We start from the raw sequence: 21,876 nt of genomic DNA, 5'->3' as shown, positions 1-21,876 counted from the left end.
GTCGCTGCGGTGGATGTGGCTCAGATGGGCGTCTTCGTCCTCCTCTTTCTGCCATATTTGTTCTCCATCTTCTGAAGCTGCGGTGCATGACGTGTCCTACGTCATCCACACTCGCCGGGATTCAGGTCCTGAGCAGGGCAGATCAAAGTATTGTAGTGCGCATGCGCGGGACCAGCGAGTGTGTATGATGCAGCCGCATCATGCACACAAGCTTCAGAAGGACGACTAAGATGGCTGAAAGAGGCACCGGCCCCAGACAACGGAGACTCATATGGCCCAAATCCACCGCAGCAACCGTTAGGTGAGTATTATAAAGTGTTTATGTTCTACACAGCGGCCTGGGCTCTTATATACAGCATGTTAGAATACTGTATATAAGAGCCCAGTGGTGGTGGCCGCAGCTTAGGCCGAAAAAACGGTGACAGGTTCCCTTTAAAAAAAAAAAAAAAAAAATGGTGTATAAATAGAAGAATATGCAGCCTTTCTTTTTTTCTTCCATAAATAGCACCACTATTGTCTGTAGGCTACATGTGGTATTACAGCTCGGCTGTAATAGCAGAATCTGCCTATTCCCTCATTCCTATTCACCTGAGTGTGGCAGTGGTTTTTGTCATCTTACCTACCCTTTTAAAGTAAACGGCAGCCATAAGATATTCTTGGGTCTCCCCTCAATGTAATCAAGGCTAAAATGTGACACCAATTCTTATTATTTTGGAGTCAGAGCTACCCTATGGCTTTCCATTGGTGAAAAAAAAAATCCTAAAAATTCTTATTTTTTAATCTTAAAAAAAAAAAAAATAAATTTAATTTTATAAGTTTGTCATCACAGATTACGTCTCAGGTACTCCTCGGGGGCACTTTGCCCATGGGTAACAACAACTGTCTAAACCGCATTGCAGCGCAAGGGCTTAAAGCAACCAAATGCAATGATTGATGTGGCCGCCCCGTGACTTGTCTTCTTCATTCACCTCCTCGCTGAATGTACCTGTATTATTCCTCTGCGTCTGTTAGGACGCTGAAATCCATTCAGTTCTAAATAAAGTCTGGGCTGTGCTTATTACCATCGGACCATGGATGACATCTGTAGGTCACTTCCTCAATTTATTTTTTTTTTAATGTCTTCAAAAACTTGCAAGTTCTGCACAATAAACCATTAAGGGTTTTCCACCTTTTTGGTGGCTAAAAATCACTTTTGCAATTGGAGCACATTAAAAATGTAGCATCAGTTGGCTTCTATATAGTCTGCATTACACTATTTATTGAGGGCTACAAAATGAGTTAACTGAAGATCCATCAGTGAGCTCGCTGTGATACTCCAATGGGCAGTTTTATCTGCAGATTTATGAGCACAAACTGGGGCTCAGAAACACAAAGTTGAATGTGCAGGGAAGCACAGGCTTAAATAAATTTTATATATATATATATATATATATATATATATATATATATATATATAATATATTTATTTATTTATTTATTTATTTCAATGCAACATTTTTAATGAAGCCAAATTTGAAGAAAACAAAAAAACCCTTTTAAATACATGCACTTAAATAAAAAGGTTGTTCACTTACAGGGGTTGGCCACTACTTTTACATTAATGGCTTATCTTTAGGATAGGTTTTGAAGGTCAGATCGTCTGGGGTCCATCACCCTGCACCCCCGCCGATCAACTGTTCTCTGCCAGCGCTGCTCCATCTGCTAATAGTGGCCATGGCCGGGTACTACACATCCACCTACTATTCAAATCAATAGGAGATGGATGTGCAGTACCCGGCTGCGGCCGCTATCCAGAGGCAGAGCATTTCCGGACAGCACTGAGAACAGCAGATCCGCGGGGGTGCAGGGTGTCCTACCGGCTTATCAGACAGTGATGACCTAACCTAAAGACAGGCCATTATTGTAAAAGTAGGGGACAGCTGTTGGACACATGGCCATTAGCAGAAAAAGACTAACTCAACCCCTATTTGTTTGTATGGAATCCGTCTGAGCTTATCAGAGTATGGTCTCATCACTGCAAAGCTCATTGTGAAGAGAGATGGAGGAGGTGAGCTGTGATTAACACAGGATCCACCTGTCGCCATAGGCAACATCTCCAAATATAAAGCATTGCCTATCATTGTAATTGTCTGATGATAATGAGACTGCTGAAAACTGTTTCATACAGAACGGAAACATTGAGCTTAGTGGTCAGTGTGAAATATTGTAAGATTTCTGATTTTATTTATTATTTTTTTTAAATAATGATATGCCAAATCGGAAAACACACAAAAAAATTTAACACAAAAAAAAACTTGATTTATAAAATGTTATTTTCTGATGACACATGCCCATAAAGAATAAAAAAAAGGCAATTTTTTAATTTATTTTTTATCCCCTCTTAAATGCTGTGTAAAATAAAACCTCCACCTCCTGTACTGGCGCTGTTCCAGCATTATTAGGTTACGCATATTAGCTGTTGTTAATGATTCTATACACATAGCTGGGATGATTTGGGAAAGCCTGCACTCGCAGGGGGTTGGACCGGATGGCTCTTAAGGTCCCTTCCAACTCTACCATTCTGTGTTGATAGGCCACAGCGCTCATGTGGCATAATGCTGGAACAGCGCCGCTGCGAGATGTGAGTACATGGCAAACTGTGAAAACGTTGCAGCATGAGGAACGCGCTTAAAAGGTGAATAGACGACATTATTTATAAATAAAGTGACCGAGACGGTATTATTGCACAGAGTGCCGGTCATTTCTGGCTACTGCCTGCTGCTAAAGGATTGCACTTAACAACAGAGACCATTTTCAGACTGGGTGGATCTTTGTTCTGCCTTTATGAATGGGCTTTCATTTCAGGGCAGGCAACCATTGGAAAGAATCCGGCGCAAAGGGGTAGGAGCAAGCGCTTCATACTTACAGCCGCGCCCGTGACTCAGTAACTGCTCCCGTAGCCACTCCTTCACTTCCTGGGCTGCTCATTACCTTCATTGAATATGCACTGCTTCCCCCGGCATCTGTGATTGGTTGCAGTCAGACACGCCCCCACGCTGATTTTGATGCATTTCTGTGAAAAGAGTGTGTAGGGCAGAACGACAAGGCAGAGTGGCAGAGCTTTTCCCCTGCTTTGACACTCTGCTCTTTCCTGCCTCTCTGCCTTGTCGTTCTGCCCTGTCATTCTGCCCCACCACTCTTCCAAGGCATGTTGGCAGGGCAGAGTGGGAAGGCTTGTGTCCTGCCCTGTCATTTTGCAATGCCACCGTGCTGTGTCACTCTGCAGGGAAGAGCAGAGTAACAGGGCAGAATGGGAAAGCACTCTGCCCTATCACTCTAGTAGGGCAGAGCAGCGTGGCAGGGCGGCACAAGAGATTGAGAGGGCAGAGGGGCAAGAGAAAGTGGCAGGGCTTAGCTGAATGATAGGACACAGTGGCAAGGCAAGATGAGTGGTAGGGCATTGTGACAAGGCAGAGTGGCAAAGAAGGGAAGGGGCTCTGCCCTCCTTGATTGGTAGGGCAGAGAACAGGCAGATGTAGCATCTCCGACCATCTCTGCTACATCTAAGGCCGGAGTCACAATTGCAAGTAACTCGCGCGAGTCTCGCATCAGATCACCCGACACGGCTACACACACTGCTGACAGGAGCGGGTGAGCTGCATGTATTTCTATGCAGTTGAGACGCTCCTGTCCAGAGAGTGTGTGGCCGTGCCAGGTGATCTGATGCGAGACTTGCGCAAGTTACTTGCAAGTGTGATTCCAGCCTAACCATCGCGGCTCTGCTATATCTGAGTAAGACGGTCAGATTAAGCAAAACAGAGATGATCTGAGACACTCCATCAGGCTTTGCAACATCAGACTGTCTCAGCTATGCTACATCTGATTGAGACGGTAATATGTAGCAGAGTAAAAACGGTCAGGGATGCTCCATGAGTTTTTGATCTGCAACATCTGTCTGTCTCACGCAGATGTAGCAGAGCTGAGATGATGTAGAGCAGAAATGCTATATCAGAACAGTCTCTGCTTTGGAGATACAGCTGACCATCTCACTCAAATGTAGCAGAGCAGAGACCGACATAACATCTGTTTCGCTATATCTGAACATCTCTGCTCTGCTACATCTGAGGAAGATGGTCAGATGTAGCATAGCAGAGACAGATGTAGGTAATGGTACTATAATGTGGAGTCTATACAATATAATGTAATGTGAGTTACTATATGGTGGAGTTATTGTGAATCTATACAACACAATCTCATTACTATATGGCGGTATTTTGCTGGGTCTATACAATGTGATTAAATATATATATATATATATATATATATATATATATATATGTGTATATGCTGCTTCTATACAATGGAGAGAGTAAAGTGGGGTCTCCCAGCAGCACAGAGCATTTCAGGAGAGGAGTGTACTGACCTTAGGGTAGGTCACAGACTGAGTTTCATAGTGGAAGAAGAGGGTCACCCAGCAGCACTGAGTAATTCAGCAAAGGAACGTCAGTCTTATAAGAGGTCAGAAGCACAGAGTATTTCAGGAAAGCAGTAACCTGATCTTGTCGTAGGTCATAGATGGAGCGTTAACTGAATAGGATAACTGAAGTGAGCACTAATATATATATATTATGAGTGCAAGCCAAAAAATACATACTATATAAGGATAAGGCTGCACATCAAACTTAGATAATGGTATAATGCCTCAAGCATATGGAAATATATTGGAAAAATACAATGAAAAATGCTACTTGCTAATTTGAACATGTGAATAATGAATTGCATACCTGCCATGAATATTAGGAAAAAGGAGATATTTAGCAATCGCATTGATCAATGTAACTGAGCCCCAAGACCTCGTCAAGGCATATCTCTATATTGGGGTCCCTAGCTCTGTGACCCTAACTGTGTGTCATCTCATTGCAATTAAAAACTGCTGTGTGTGGAGAGGTGTAACCAAGGACTTTCTTATATAGGAGATGGAAAAAACATGGCCGAAAGGGGCGGAGCTGTGTTCACATTCAGAAAAAAACTACATATAACTGAATAGGATAACTATTCAGTTATATGTAGTTTTTGTCTGAATAGATTATCATACCTCTGAAATACTATGACCAGCCACAAAATTGAGTTACACAGTGGAAGGAGAATTGTCTTCTAGCAGCAGAGTATTTCAAGAAATGAATGTCGAGATATTGCATTAGCTAACTAGCTGAAAAGTGCAGGTTCCAGCCACAGCACGGAGTATTTTGGGGGTATGGTCACAGATTATCATACCCCTGAAACACTCTGTGCTGCAGATGAAACCTGCACTGGCCAGCTTGTGATCTATTGCAATTTCTCAATATTAATTTGCTGAAACACTCTGCTGTGGCTGGAGACTGCTCTTTCCATCTTGTGGCCTGCTGTAATCTCTCGGCATTTATTTGCGGAAATCCTAGTTATCATTTCTTGCCTCCATCTCATTGTCTGCGTGGAGTATTCTTATATGAAGCCTGGAGAGATGATATACAGAATGTTAAGGTGATGCTTAATACAATGCAGTGACAATATGTGATGAGGAGAAAGAAAGTGAGGATCCCTGTAGCCCAACACAGACATTTCTGTGACATGCACTTTCATCCAAAGTGATTCCACATCCCCAAAGTCTTTTGCCTTTACTTTTTGCTTTGCATTGACTTCAGTGCACTTTTCTTTAGAGCATTCCCAAAGATACGGACAAGTGCAGCCACCAATCCATTGAAGCTGTTGCCCTCATTCTCCAAATAGAGAGATCATAGACACGATGGAAACATGCTTGCAAAGGGAGATCCTTAGATCCTTTTTAAGCGATAGATGATAGTTTCTGGTTTAGTATGGGTCCCACTATTCGGAATCCCCACAGATCTCTAGAGCAAGCTTCTGCATTTTTCTAGCCGTGGCCAAAAGTTTAGAATGGAGTTGTAGGGCACATGCACGACTAGCTGCTCCATTTGACATAGACGTTGCGTAGGCTACCTACTGTTTTTCCACTTCTCATGGTCGTGGTTCTAATAGTTATCAGAGGGCTGGTGATGACTCATGTAGACTAGACCACCAATAAATGGAGCTATTCTCCAAAGGGGACTGCAGTACAATTTGTGCACAGTCTATAATATATCTCCCGAATTCATGCATTCCTTAACCATGAATCAGCAAAAATACTAGTGAATGCCCTAATAATCTCCTGCCTCAACTACTGCAACCTTCTGTTCTGTGGCCTCTCTTCCAACACTCTTGCACCCCTCCAATCTATCCTAAACTCTGTCGCCCAATTAATCCGCCTTCTCCCCCCGCTATTCCCCAGCCTTGCCACTCTGCCAATCCCTTCACTGGCTTCCCATTGCTCAAAGACTGCCGTTCAAAACCCTAACCATGCCTTTCAAAGCCATCCACAACCTGTCTCCTCCCTACATCTGTGACCTAGTCTCTTAGTACTTACCAGCGCGTAACCTCCGATCCCCACAAGATCTCCTTCTCTACTCCCCTCTTCTCAAAATCACATAAGATTTTTTTTCCCGCATTCTCTGGAATGCTCTACTCCAACATATCAGACCCTCACCTACCGTGGAAACCTTCAAAAAGGAACCTGAAGACCCATCCTCTCCGACAAGCCTACAACCTGCCGTAACCCTCAGTCCAGTACACCACTGCGCAACCAGCTCTGTCCTCAACTATAGTATCCTTTCCCATCCCCTGTAGACTGTGAGCCCTCGCGGGCAGGGTCCTCTCTCCTCCTGTAGACTGTGAGCCCTCGCGGGCAGGGTCCTCTCTCCTCCTGTAGACTGTGAGCCCTCGCGGGCAGGGTCCTCTCTCCTCCTGTAGACTGTGAACCCTCGCGGGCAGGGTCCTCTCTCCTCCTGTAGACTGTGAGCCCTCGCGGGCAGGGTCCTCTCTCCTCCTGTAGACTGTGAGCCCTCGCGGGCAGGGTCCTCTCTCCTCCTGTAGACTGTGAGCCCTCGCGGCCAGGGTCCTCTCTCCTCCTGTAGACTGTGAGCCCTCGCGGGCAGGGTCCTCTCTCCTCCTGTAGACTGTGAGCCCTCGCGGGCAGGGTCCTCTCTCCTCCTGTAGACTGTGAGCCCTCGCGGACAGGGTCCTCTCTCCTCCTGTAAACTGTGAGCCCTCGTGGGCAGGGTCCGCTCTCCTCCTGCACCAGTTGTTTTTGTATTGTTCATGATATATACCCTTTTCACTTGTAAAGTGCCATGAAATAAATGGCGCTATAATAATAATATTGATCTGTACGGAATTAGTGTTCTGCTAACTAAGCCCCAAGAACATAAATGTCCCAGAATTATATTTTGTTATACTAAGTGGGAATCGCCCAAACAAAAAAAAAACTACCGTAGATCTTATACTGACTGCAGCACCAAACAAATACCTGACTCTAAACAATTCCCTTTGTCTGTGAGGTTCAGGTTAACCTACCTTTTCTGCTGATGACAATGCAAGCGTATTCCCACTTATCAGAGGACAGGATGAACTTTCTGTAAATCACAAAAACGAAAAATGTATTAATCATAACTTGTCACCGTTCCACAAATATCCTATAATTCAGCTCTTGGCTTTATCTGTCCGTTCCATAGACTGAACGCAACAGTGGTCAAGCATAGGCACTGCTGCTAAAAAAACATGGGAACCTCATACTCTACTTCCTATGGATGGGTTTATTACAGGGTCTGTCCAGGATTTTTAAAGTTTAGAATGTTATAAAAATACAAAAATAACTGTTACTTAACTGTCATCAATCAATGGCGTCAATGATCACTTACAACAAAAGCAAGCATCGAGGTCAGTGATTGGCTGCAGTGGTCATGTGAACAATTTACGTGACATCACAGTTCCAGGAGAGGTGGCGTTAATATTCTTATTTTATCTCCTACTCCTAAAGGGAACCTGTCACCAGATTTTTCCCTATGCAACTAAAACTACCACCTTCTGCAGCTCCTGGGCTGCATTCTGTGAAGGTGCGCCTTGTATCTAGCCCCCTTTTCAGACCGCAAAAACAGCTTTATAAATATTACCTTTTCGTATGTACATTTTTTAATAGGGCCTAAAGGGCAGTCTCTCTTTCTCCTTCGTTCCCCCTCCTGCCGCTGTACGCCGTCCCTTGTGTTGATTTGAATTGATGACGACTGTCCCGTCATCCTCCACGCTGTGCCGAAGTCTCGCGCCTGCGGCGTTATCGTAGGCCACTATCGCGGGCCTGTGCACAAACTATTCCGCGCGCGTCGGGGATGTGTTTGCTCAGGCACGAGATTATGGGCGGGTACTAGGATGACGCTGGTGAGGTCATGAACAGCGCCGCACATAATCTCGTGCCTAAGCAAACACATCCCGGGCGCGAGCGCGGGATATTTTGTGTACAGGCCCACAATAGTGGCCTACGATAACGGAGCATGCGCTAGACTTTGGCACAGCGTGCAGGATGACGGGACCGTTGTCATCAATTCAAATCAACACGGGACGGCGTACAGCGGCAGGAGGGGGGGAACAAAGTAGAAACAGAGCCCGCCCTTTAGGCCCTACTAGAAAATGTACATACATAAAGGCAATATTTATAAAGTTGTTTTTGCCGTCTGAAATGGGGGCCAGATACAAGGCGCACCTTCACAGAATGCAGCCCAGGAGCTGCAGAGGATGGTAATTTTAGTTGCATAGGGAAAATTCTGGTGACAGGTTCCCTTTAAAGAGAAGCTGTGACCAGTTAAAAGTGGTCTCATTTTTTTTTTTTTTTCTCACACTGCTCTCAACTATTGTGTTTGTTTTTTTTAATTCAAACATACAATTCCAGAGAAATCGGCTTTTTTAATTAAAGCTGATTGTTCTGGTCTTTGCCAAGGAGGTGTGGCTTACGGGATTCCCTAGAGGCGTGTTTTAGGCTGCTCTGCATTATTACTCAGTGAGCACCTTCCTCTAAGTAAAGACTATGAAAATTTGCACTAAATAAAAAAGGCCCATGATGGGTTTTAAGACGAAAGAAAAAAAATTATACTGTAAAATAAATGTAAAAACTGACCATTTTTTTCTAAGCAGGTCCTCTTTAAGCAACTTTTAGAAAATCTAAAAAAAACCCTTACGAGTTTGTTTTTTCCCTAAAACTTAATTTTAGATCCATTATAAAATAAAAGTATTCTCTTGGGGGTCCACTCATTGTGACCCTTTGACGTCTGGGGAAAAAAAACCCAAAACAAAAATAAAAAACTAAGTTTATGCATGAAGAATATTAAAGTTCGGGTTGTAAAAAGTTACTAAATGAACATAAATGTCTCTAGATATCCACGAAACGGAAGAATCGCAAGATAAGCCATTGATCGATCCTGGTGGCAGACATTTTTCAAAACTACTGCTTTTGAGAAACATTAAAATTCATTAGGATGGGACGAGTGCAAGATACCTGCCCACCGCGCATGTGTCCCAGCAGTAGACAAGACATCGCTTGCACCTCTCCCTTCCCTGTTGTGAATACATTTGAATTAGATTCCAGTTTGTGGCTCCCTCTTGTGGTCAGTGCTGGTAGTGAAGTTGGCTTGCAGAATAGAAACCAGACAGCTGGGGAGGATTGGCAATCAGGGTGTTCTGACTGGGTCTATATAACTGAGTAGTGTTCTCTTGTTCCTTGCCGGTGCGGAAGTGAAATGTGCTAAACTAAGGGCTCGCTCACTTGAGCGTCCAACATGGCCAAGTGCTTTCTGATGTTCTGTCTGACAGCACTTGCTCCAATGTTAAACTATTGGGCAGTGCCGATCAGCACTTTTTTTTCATGCCGAATCAGCATGTAAGAGAAAAATGGGCAACATAATGAGAATGACAGCATATGTTGGATGGCGCGCACCCACTCAAGGAAATCCTGAAAACATGCACTGTTGGTGGCTCTTAAGTACTGGCATTGGGTAACACTGATCTATGGTATAAACTAAGTTACCATTTGTGCTCTTTTTTTTTTTTTTTTTTTTTTTAGGGTGGAAGGGGGGCAGAAAGGTAACAACATGTAAAATCTTAAGTTTCTGTCAAAGAGATGGAGAGATACTATTAAAAAAAACTGGCCATCTATTCTGTATACGCGTTTCGAAGTCTCCGACTTCTTCATCTGGAGTTTAGCCATCATTAAGTATATGCTGAAGATAACACTTATAAATAGCAATTCATTTACAGAAAAAGTGCCAGAAATGAATTGAGCACAAGAGTAACACGTGTTTAAAATTGGGGCTGAATAAATAAAGCAATTACAGTGGAACCTTGGATTAAGAGTAACTTGGCCATTTTGCACCACAATAATAATAATAATATTTGTATTCATTTATATAGCGCTATTAATTCCACAGCGCTTTACATACATTGGCAACACTGTCCCCATTGGAACTCACAATCTAGAGTCCCTTTCTGTATGTCTTTGGAGTGTGGGAGGAAACCGGAGAACCCGGGGGAAACCCACCCAAACACGAGGAGAACATACAAACTCCTTGCGGATGGTGTCCTTGGTGGGATTTGAACCCAGGACCCCAGCGCTGCAAGACTGCAGTGCTAACCACTGAGCCACCATACAGTGCTAACCACTGAGCCACCGTGCCGCCCTGCAAAGCTTTTTACAAATTTGTGACTTGGTTTAAGAGCAATGCTTTGCAATAAGAGCAAATATTCACTGTGTACACTTCCGGTTCCATCCTTTTACCACGCTCTGACCAGCTCTGGAGATAACTTTCTGTACATATGTAATGTATACCTTTGTATGGTACAGTATATACTATATATCATGTCTATCAATTTGCATTTGTGGATACAGTATTGTACTTTCTTATTGCTAACCAGTGCAACACATTGCTTATACTGTACCTCCCGCACACCAACAATTCTATTGTAAGCCAACGTGCAGTTTAATTTGCTTTGTTTGTTACTGTACAGTATTTTATATTAGAAAAAATGTGGAAACCACACAATGGAGTGATAAAGTCCAAAAATATCTTTATTAGAAAAGGTTCACAAACAGTTAAAAAATTGGAAAACTGGACAAACGCCGTTCCCCAACAGTAACGTTAATAAGGAGGACACAAAGAGAGACCTCACAACATGGGGACCAGGGCCGAAAATATCAATGACTGGCTGATATAAATAAATGTACTCGAATAATATAGCAACAGTACCATATGTCAGTCATTATAAACATTAGGCAAAACCCCCTAAGAAAAGTGTAGAGATATGTCTATGGGTACGATGGATCTCAAATCAGATCAATATGAATCGTGTTCAGAGTAAACCCAAGAACATACCAAAGCTCTGTGATGAAGGGGAGAAAGCCGGTCCTTGGTCCAAGCCCTACAGCTGTTTCGGATCACCTTTTTCAAGGGGCACCGCACATTGCCGTGATCCCCTCTCCCTCACCCTTATATAGTGTGTGTCATTTAGCCATCAACCATCATCACGTCCAGCTGCTCTAGTGCGCCCGCCCCCCAGACGTACTCCGGATCTGACGTGTGCAGGAACACTCCGGCGGCGAGTGGCAGCAAACCGCGCATGCGTCGGGGAAAATTTCCCCGTGACGTCATTCACGCATGCGCGGCGCCACCTATGATGCCGCCGGGTGTGCACACCCGGAAGTCACGCTGAGGGACATGCGCAGTGCAGCCACGGACGGGATGATGGCCATTCAGAGGAGCCAAGAATAGATCGCCCATAGATATAAGTAAGGATAAATGGGAATCGGCATGTTGTGAGGTCTCTCTTTGTGTCCTCCTTATTAACGTTACTGTTGGGGAACGGCGTTTGTCCAGTTTTCCAATTCTTTAACTGTTTGTGAACCTTTTCTAATAAAGATATTTTTGGACTTTATCACTCCATTGTGTGGTTTCCACATTTTTTCTAGTATGTACAGGAGTATGTCCTGTTTTCAGGAATCCAATATTATGGGGATATAATTTATTATCAACATGTATTCTGTTGGAATTACTTGTATAACCCCATTTCTCTTAAATTGTTTCAATCTCTATTTCTGTGTTATTCACAGTTTTGTTTTCAGAACCAATGGATTTCAGGGTACGCGACAATACTTGGCGTTCCCATATCAGCGAGGCATTTAAAGAGGACCTTGCGTGTGGTTTTAATGACAAACATAATGACAATCAGGCGGATATACAGAGGTTAAAAAATCTACTCCACAGGAGAACCAAGTTATGGTGGAATAAAGGGTTTCTGGAACAGTATGTATCCAGAGGATTGATACCACGCGGCCTGCGCATTCAGGTGTTCCCCTCTTTTCCTATTCAGGAGGAGTGGTTCACCAATGCATGGGATTCTTGCGCAGACGCGTGTTCCAAACAATTCATGGAATTACTTATTAGGCTTAATGAGTCGCATGTGGGGGAGATGGAGACAGAAATAGAATCCATCCAGGAGAAACTTAAAAAAGAATTAACGGAGGACCAACTGACTAAATTCAACACGGAAATTGACGGTGAATTTGCAAAGTGGGAGAGTGAAATTAAGACCACAAAATTTAAAAAACTCCAAAGAGACCTGAATGATCGGACGAACAAACAGGTGTATAGATGGAGAAAAGGCCGTCCTAATCAATTTAATTACAATAAACCGAGATCGGCATCTATATCATCCCGTACTTCAGGAGAGAGTACAGAGGTGGAGGAGAAGGATGAGACCCAGCTTCCCATGAGTAGCCATAAAAGAATATATGGTGTTCCCAGACAAACCCGGGGTGCTACTCAGGGGAAAAGAAAAGGTATCTCACCTACATTACCCCAAGAACAACAAAGAACTAAAAAGAATCAATTGGAGGTAATTAACTTATCCACCCATACTTTAACTGAAACCCAGGTACAGGTCCTTCAGCTGGGTCTGTCCTTTGTGCCGACAGGCACTTTTGATCTATTCACTACGGTGAAGGACCTCCACCTATTTGCCCGAAAACTGGTATTACACAAATTACATCATAAGACTACTGTTAGTGGGGAAACATTGACTGAGAGGGAACAGGCAGCCATCACTATTTTGGAGGAATTGGAGAGAGAGGGTGATGGAAATACGTCCACCGTTTTTCCATATGAAATCCTCCCAAAATCTAGGACTTTTCCCCCCCTGTCCATATGTCCGCAGATCGATATTTTCGTCAGGTTGGTCACCAAGGAGCTGGAAAAAATTCCTAAATTTAGCTCTGGTGACAACCTGACGAGACAACAACGTACTGCTATTCGCGAACTTCGTGATATGACTGCTGTGGTAATTAAGAGCGCGGACAAGGGGGGAAATGTCGTTGTATGGCCGGTTTGTAAATATGAGAGGGAAGCGTTCAGGCAGTTGAACGATAAGACCACATATACCAGACTTACCACCAACCCCACTGCGGGCTATAGATTGGAATTAACAGCTATTTTGGAGGAAGCCTTATCAGAGGGGGTCATATCCACTAAGGTTAGGGATGGCCTCCTGGTTAACTGCCCCAAATTACCTACATTTTACCTTTTACCTAAGGTTCACAAGGATGCCACCAATCCTCCGGGACGCCCCATCGTCTCGGGGATTGGTGGCCTTTGTGAACCTGCCTGCACCTTTGTGGACTTCTATATCAAACCATTGGTGCAGAATTTACCTTCTTACCTTAAGGACACCAATGATTTATTGAAGAAATTGGATGGTGTCCATGTAGAGGCAGACATGTGGTTGGTGACAGCGGACGTGGAGTCCCTGTACACTTGTATTTCACATGAACAGGGTCTGGAGGCTTCCAGATATTTTTTGTCGGGTAGTTCTTGGGACAGGTCTCTGTGTGGATTCATCCTGGACCTCCTTGATTTTATCCTCCATCATAACGCGTTCACGTTTAAGGACCGGTTTTTCCTGCAGAGGCGTGGCACCGCCATGGGGGCAGCATGTGCACCATCGTACGCAGGACTGTTTCTGGGCAGGTGGGAACAGGAAGTTCTACATGGATCATCGTTTGCCCAGAACATTGTCTGCTGGTATAGGTATATCGATGACGTGCTGCTCCTGTGGCAAGGTGCACGTCCTCTGCTGGATAATTTTATGGAAGAACTTAACCGGAATGACTTTAACGTGAAATTAACTTACAAGGCGGATCAAAAGAGAATCAACTTTTTGGATGTTGTGGTGGAGGTTGGAGATGACGGTTTAATTGAAACAGATCTGTTTAGGAAGACCACGGCGGTTAACGCACTTCTCCACGCATCCTCTGCTCACCAGAGATCAACCATTAGAGCCATTCCTACTGGCCAATTTCTGAGGGCTAAGAGGATTTGCTCTACCCCACAGAAATTTGAGCGACAGGCTGAAGATCTCAAGGTGAGATTTAGGGATAGGGGATATAGTGCTCGGGGGATAAGGTTGGGCTATCAGAGAGCCAAACGTGTCCCGTGAGCACCTCCTCTATGGTCCTAATAAGAGGATTCTGGATGGGGGCAGTAACCAAACTAGATTCATTTCTACATTCAACGGCCAGTGGGGCCGAATAAGGGGGGCATTGTCTAAACACTGGTCTGTGTTACAAACAGATCCGGTGCTGGCCAATGACTTACCATCTTCCCCTCTTGTTACCTCCCGGAGAGGGAGGAGCCTACGGGACCTTCTGGTGGACAGCCATTATGTTACCAAGAAACCGGATGGCCCCTTCGGCTCTGGTCCTCCAAGAGTGGGATGCTATACATGTGGCGATTGCATTACCTGCACCTCTGGTAATGTTATAAGGGGCAAAGAATTTCTTTCGGCGGATGGAAAACGACGTTTCTGCATAAAAAAATATATTTCTTGTAGCAGTACGTACGTGATTTACCACGCCATGTGCCCCTGTAATTTGATTTATATAGGCCTAACAACCAGACAATTGCAGGTTCGCATTCGCGAGCATGTCCGTGACATCCAAAAAGCCCCGTCAGTGACGGATCTCACGTTGCTCAGGACTCTCCCCAGGCACTTTAAGGTCCATCACAATTGTGACCCCACTGGACTTAGGGTGGTGGGGATTGACCTGGTCAACAGTGGGATCCGCGGAGGCAATATGAAACTGGTCCTCTCTAAATTGGAAAGTAGGTGGATCTTTACCCTTGGGACTCTGTCCCCCGGTGGGTTAAATGAGCAGTTAAGTTTCGCTCCATTCCTCAATACATGATTTGGCTGGCCTGATCGGGGGTGGGGTGACCTCCTTATCCTTTATGGAGCTTATAGGTTTTTCATAGGTTTTTTATAATTTTATTCTTCCGCCTGTTATTATGTTGTCTTTTAATTGCATGTTGTCTATATGTTTTGTAACAGAATTCCATCTGAGGACTTGTCTAACTGATCCCCACATTCTCCTTCCTTCCTGTTTCGGAAACTGGTCCTGGATCATCACTATGGAATTTTCGTATATCCACGATCCGAAAAACCTGGAGCAGGATCTGAATTATGTGTCCCATTATTGATGTGGAATATGCCATTTGTAAATCTGAGCTTAGCCTTATTCTTGTATCACGTGGGTTTTGTGTTTGATCGTATGTGTCATTATTGTGCTGTCCGGTGCCATGGACTGATTGCCTGGTGTTGCACTTTTTCGCTCCGGGGGGGGTGGTGACGCGGGAGCTTGCGCGTGCTGTGCTTATGGTCCATGTGCGCATGCTTCTCCGGGGGGGAACCATGAAATTAATACTGTATATGTCCTGACGGATTTTGTGAATATCTTGAGCTTGCTGGTGGGTATGGTATGTTATTACCGGAGCAGGTTTCTCCCCACGTTATGCAGCAGTTCGAATTTATTTGTGGTTCTCCTCGGGTTGGGCATGTGCTCGTGGACTGTGGCCGCAGCGTGTGCGGGCCTGCCGTGTGTGCCGCTTTCGGGGCGAGTGGTTGCGGTGCTGGGCGGTTGGATCGTGACACCTGGGGGTACTGTGATTCAAGACGGATATATATATATAAATTGGACTAGCATTGTATGCACACGCTTACTTTTGAGAGGGGGGTTATATTTTATGTGTTCTGTATACCCTCCAGAGTGGGGTGATTATGATCTATATGCATACGCCTACCTTGGAGAGAAGTTTTATATTTATGGGCATGCAGTCATCCCAGAGACATGCATTATTAACTCATGTATGTATACTTAGTCTAGAGGAGTGTAGTAATATTCTATTAAAAATGAATAATTGGATCTATATCTCTCTGGTGCAGGTAGTTATATATTATGTACACACACCTACCTGAGAGAAATGTGGTTCTAATCCATGATTACATAATTACCTTACAGAGGGTGGTCTTAGTTCAGGTTTATACGTTTGTCCTGGATTAGCCATAGTTTATATGTGTATTTCTATTTTAATGTAATTATGGTTGTTATGGTTCATGTGTAAACACTTGCCTCTGAGTTGACTGTGAAATAGCATACTTTGTATGTCTTTGGGAGAATGGTATGTTATGACTCTCAGGGGTGGGTATAGTGGCGGATGTCCCAGTTAGGATTTTATCTTTACTGTAAATCATGCCGATTCCCATTTATCCTTACTTATATCTATGGGCGATCTATTCTTGGCTCCTCTGAACGGCCATCATCCCGTCCGTGGCTGCACTGCGCATGTCCCTCAGCGTGACTTCCGGGTGTGCACACCCGGCGGCATCATAGGTGGCGCCGCGCATGCGTGAATGACGTCACGGGGAAATTTTCCCCGACGCATGCGCGGTTTGCTGCCACTCGCCGCCAGAGTGTTCCTGCACACGTCAGATCCGGAGTACGTCTGGGGGGCGGGCGCACTAGAGCAGCTGGACGTGATGATGGTTGATGGCTAAATGACACACACTATATAAGGGTGAGGGAGAGGGGATCACGGCAATGTGCGGTGCCCCTTGAAAAAGGTGATCCGAAACAGCTGTAGGGCTTGGACCAAGGACCGGCTTTCTCCCCTTCATCACAGAGCTTTGGTATGTTCTTGGGTTTACTCTGAACACGATTCATATTGATCTGATTTGAGATCCATCGTACCCATAGACATATCTCTACACTTTTCTTAGGGGGTTTTGCCTAATGTTTATAATGACTGACATATGGTACTGTTGCTATATTATTCGAGTACATTTATTTATATCAGCCAGTCATTGATATTTTCGGCCCTGGTCCCCATGTTGTGAGGTCTCTCTTTGTGTCCTCCTTATTAACGTTACTGTTGGGGAACGGCGTTTGTCCAGTTTTCCAATTTTTTAACTGTTTGTGAACCTTTTCTAATAAAGATATTTTTGGACTTTATCACTCCATTGTGTGGTTTCCACATTTTTTCTAGTATGTACAGGAGTATGTCCTGTTTTCAGGAATCCAATATTATGGGGATATAATTTATTATCAACATGTATTCTGTTGGAATTACTTGTATAACCCCATTTCTCTTGAAAATTGTTTCAATCAGTATTTTATATTAGTGTAGTGTAATAATTTTATATGAATACAGGACATTATATTGTACTAGAAGGTGGCCCGATTCTACGCATCGGGTATTCTAGAATTTACGTATTGTGTAGTTCATGTATGATTTTTGTTATATATATATATATATATATATATATATATATATATATATATATATATATATATATATATATATATAGAGAGAGAGATGTTGTTGTCTGTAGTTACCAAGTGTTTGTGTAGGGCGCTGTACATGTTCTGGGTGTTGTCTGGGTGTGACGGGGGGTGAGAGCGGTGTTGTATGTGTGTTGCGTGTGTTGCGTTGTTTGTGGAGCGCTGTGTGTCTGTAGCGTTGTGTGTGTGTTGCGCGGTTTGTGTGTGTGTGGTGTGTTTTGGGGGGAGGTATGTTTTGTGCAATGTGTGTGTTGTGCGGTATGTGCGTATATTTGTGTGTGCCGCGGTGTTTGTGTGTTGGGTGTTGTGTGTGTGCAGCGTTGTCTGTGTGTGTGGGTGTCTGTGTAGGGCAGTTGTTTGTGGTTCCCAGTGTGTGTGTGTGTGTGTGGTGTGTTGTGCAGTGCGCGCGCGCGTGTGTGTGTGTGTGTGTGTGTGTGCATCAGCCTCTCTTCTCTCAGCCTACCTCTCCCAGCCTCCCTCCTCCCAGCCTCCCTCAGCATCAGCCTCCCTCTCCCAGCCTCCCCAGCATCAGCCTCTCTCCTTCCAGCCTCCTCCAGCATCAGCCTCCCTCTCCCAGCCTTCCCCAGGATCAGCCTCTCTCCTCCCAGCCTCCTTCCTCCCAGCCTTCCCCAGCAACAGCTTTCCCCTCCCAGCCTCCCTCAGCATCAGCCTCCCTCAGCATCAGCCTCCCGTTCCCAGCCTTCCCCAGGATCAACCTCTCTCCTCCCAGCCTCCTTCCTCCCAGCCTCCCTCAGCATCAGCCTTCCCCTCCCAGTCTCCCCCAGCATCAGCCTCCCCAAGCATCAGCCTCCACCAGCATTAGCCTCTCTCCTTCCAGCCTCCTCCAGCATCAGCCTCCCTCTCCCAGCCTTCCCCAGGATCAGCCTCTCTCCTCCCAGCCTCCGTCCTCCCAGCCTTCCCCAGCATCAGCTTTCCCCTCCCAGCCTCCCTCAGCATCAGCCTTCCCCAGCATCAGCCTCCCGTTCCCAGCCTTCCCCAGGATCAGCCTCTCTCCTCCCAGCCTCCGTCCTCCCAGCCTTCCCCAGCATCAGCTTTCCCCTCCCAGCCTCCCTCAGCATCAGCCTCCCTCAGCATCAGCCTCCCGTTCCCAGCCTTCCCCAGGATCAGCCTCTCTCCTCCCAGCCTCCTTCCTCCCAGCCTCCCTCAGCATCAGCCTTCCCCTCCCAGTCTCCCCCAGCATCAGCCTCCCCAAGCATCAGCCTCCACCAGCATTAGCCTCTCTCCTTCCAGCCTCCCCCAGCATCAGCCTCCCCAAGCATCAGCCTCCACCAGCATCAGCCTCCCTCGTCCCAGCCTCCCCCTCCCAGCCTCCCCCAGCATCAGCCTCTCTCCTCCCAGCCTTCCCCATGATCAGCCTCTCTGCTCCCAGCCTCCTCCAGCACGCCGTGCTCCTCTGCCGACACTCACACACCCGATCGCATCCACTCACACACACCCGATCGCATCCACTCACACACACCCGATCGCATCCACTCACACACACCCGATCGCATCCACTCACACACACCCGATCGCATCCACTCACACACACCCGATCGCATCCACTCACACACACCCGATCGCATCCACTCACACACACCCGATCGCATACACTCACACACACCCGATCGCATACACTCACACACACAGACACTGACGATATCGCACATACGCGCTTATACTCACAACATCCGGGGATATCACATGCTTCTGGCCATGTGATCCTCCGGCAGGTCCTGGAAGATCACAACAGCACAGTATCGAGGCCGAGAAGCAAGCGATATCCCAGGATGTTGTGAGTATGTGGATGCGATGTGATGTGTGAGGTGTGTGTGTGTGTGTGTGTGTGTGTGTGTGTATGTGTGTGTGTGTGCTGTTATGTGTGTGTGCTGTTATGTTATGTATGTTCCGCAGCTGCAGGACCTTGATGTGTGGATGCGATGTGATGTGTGTGTGATGTGTGTGTGAGAGTGAGTGTGAGCCGGTGTACACTGGTAACTATGATACACATCGGGTAACTAAGGGACCTTAGTTACCCGATGTGTATAATGGTTACCAGCTTTCACGGCCTCCGTGAAGATCCCAGCATCGCAAGGTTATGTCTGGCGCTGCTGGGATCCTGATGGAGCCGGTGTAGAAGCAAGAGATATCCCAGCATGTTGTGATGTGTGAGGTGTGTGTGAGAGTGAGTGTGAGAGTGAGTGTGATGTGATGTGTGTGTGTACTCACCTGGGAATCGGGGCTCCGTGTCAGTTGGGCCAGAGCGAGCGTGGATTGCGTGAGGGGGGCGGGGCCTGCAGAGAGCCGGGGCGAGAGGCCAATCCGTGTGGGGGGGCGGGGCCATGGCGAGCCCAGCGGCCAATCAGCTTTGTGTCACCGTAAGGACACAATTTCGGAGCATGACAGACAGACAGACAGACAGACAGAATAAGGCAATTATATATATATAGATTACTGTAATAAATTTGTATAAATACAGTAAATATTTTTGGGTTGTGGAACGAATTGTCTGTTTCAATTATTTCCTATGGGAAAATTTGCTTTGATATAAGAGTAACTTGGTTTAAGCGCACAGTCCCGGAACCAATTATGCTCCTAATCCAAGGGTCCACTGTATATCCCCAAACATATCCTATCCCTTAACATGTAAGTCACATTACATTTCCACTGTTCTTCAACTTTCAACCCATACACTGTAGTACCGTATCTTGTTAAATTTTAATAGAATTTTAGCACTGAATTACTTGCCATTGGTTATACTTTATTCATCATTCTATCTCTGAGTAGCGATGCGGAGGGTCGCCCCGGAGTGTCTAACCATGGACCCCTCACTTGGTAAAAATGTATGCATAAATTTTAACATTATGTGATGTTTGCCCATAATGTCTGATGATAGTTCAAGTGCATCGACAGGAAAACACGTGAATGAAATATTCCGTCTTATGTCAGTTCAGGAAATGTCGCAACTGTCTAAGCTCACAAGACACATTTCACCATCATGCACGACAATGGGGGACAAATGTATCTAAATGAGCAAAGATCGAAAGATCATATCAAACAATTCAATCTGTTCGGCAGAAAATTATACGTCTGCACTTCTTTAAAAAATAAGGTTTCTCACTCAAAATATCACCACTTGTGTCTATTGGCCGTGCTTGCTTCAGAGGCTGCAATACCAGTCACAGCCTGAGGACAAGAGGGGCGCTGTTTCTGGGGTAAACAAAAATTCTGACTCCAGCGTTACACCCATCCGTAGAGGACTGTATTGGAGTTCTTGTCCCTCATCAGAGAACAGCTGAGGGATGGCAGGCCTTCCGTGGAGTTCTCGATTGAATCCTGCCATGTAAACTGTCTTCCACCTATAGCTAAATTACACACCTTTCCCCATAATCCTTGCATGGCCTACAAGGCTCCTTATCCCAAAATGTCAGTCTCCACAAAGAAAACTCAATCGCACTGCTCTACATCAGTTTTGCTGACTACAAGATGTGATCTGTATGAATTTTGGTGTGCGGAATCCAAAAATCACATCAGTTTCCTCCAGTTTTGCAAACCGCAGTTTACTAAGGAACTCTTACAGTAATAACGCAACATTATTTATAATTTTAATTATATAGATATGCTGAATACGGAAAGAGAAATGCTTGTTATGCAATTGGTGTAACTAATAGGAAGACTGCTTAATAACAGGTAGACAGACACTGCTGACATTGGAATTTTATGGCTTTACAAGCAGTGTGAAAACTGACAGCATCAGTTATTCAAGAGGCTTACAAGTCGCATGAAAATGTAACTCTGTTAAAAAGGTTTTTGTTTCACCAAAACATCAGGAATATGGAACATAGATATCAAGGCAGATGACACACAAATCGGGTGCAGACTACTGATGATGTTTACAGCATGACAACCCCGATCATAATGTGATGCCCCTGCGGCAACCAGGTGTCACAAAATAAGGTAACATCACTGTAACAGCTCGGGTCCTGCATAACTGTGCCAGTCAGTACACACACCAGCACACCAGGACACATGCACTCCAAATCCAGGGCGGAAGACTCCCATAGAAACAGGTGACAGGGCTGGGCACTGTGAGATGACTGGCAGCCAACTGGGGAGGGAGAGACCAGACCTGGGGGAGGAGCGAGTGGCTTGGAGGTGTAGGTAGACAGCAGAACAGTGAGTTGAGTTTAGGAAGAGAAAGTGAGAAGTCGTAAGAAAGGTATCAAGACAGACAGAAGTATCTTGAGTCACAGAGAAGAAGGAAAGAAACAGAAAGGAAAGTGAAGCAGTAAGAGAGCTGGTGGAGGAGTAGAAGGACCTGA

General features: G+C 45.3%; 1 long non-coding RNA gene across 3 annotated transcripts in view; it reads right to left on the bottom strand.

Annotated features, from left to right (window-relative positions):
- Window positions 1-21,876, bottom strand: part of LOC142258648 (uncharacterized) — a 297,016-nt gene that overhangs the window by 69,406 nt on the left and 205,734 nt on the right. For all 3 annotated transcript variants that reach the window (XR_012727831.1, XR_012727829.1, XR_012727830.1), the window contains exon 3: window positions 7,423-7,481. This is a non-coding gene — a long non-coding RNA (uncharacterized LOC142258648). The remainder of the gene's footprint in view (window positions 1-7,422; window positions 7,482-21,876) is intronic.

The sequence above is a fragment of the Anomaloglossus baeobatrachus genome, chromosome 12, assembly GCF_048569485.1.
Source record: "Anomaloglossus baeobatrachus isolate aAnoBae1 chromosome 12, aAnoBae1.hap1, whole genome shotgun sequence".
Classification (NCBI taxonomy): domain Eukaryota; kingdom Metazoa; phylum Chordata; class Amphibia; order Anura; family Aromobatidae; genus Anomaloglossus; species Anomaloglossus baeobatrachus.
This window is presented reverse-complemented; position numbering and strand designations above follow the sequence as displayed.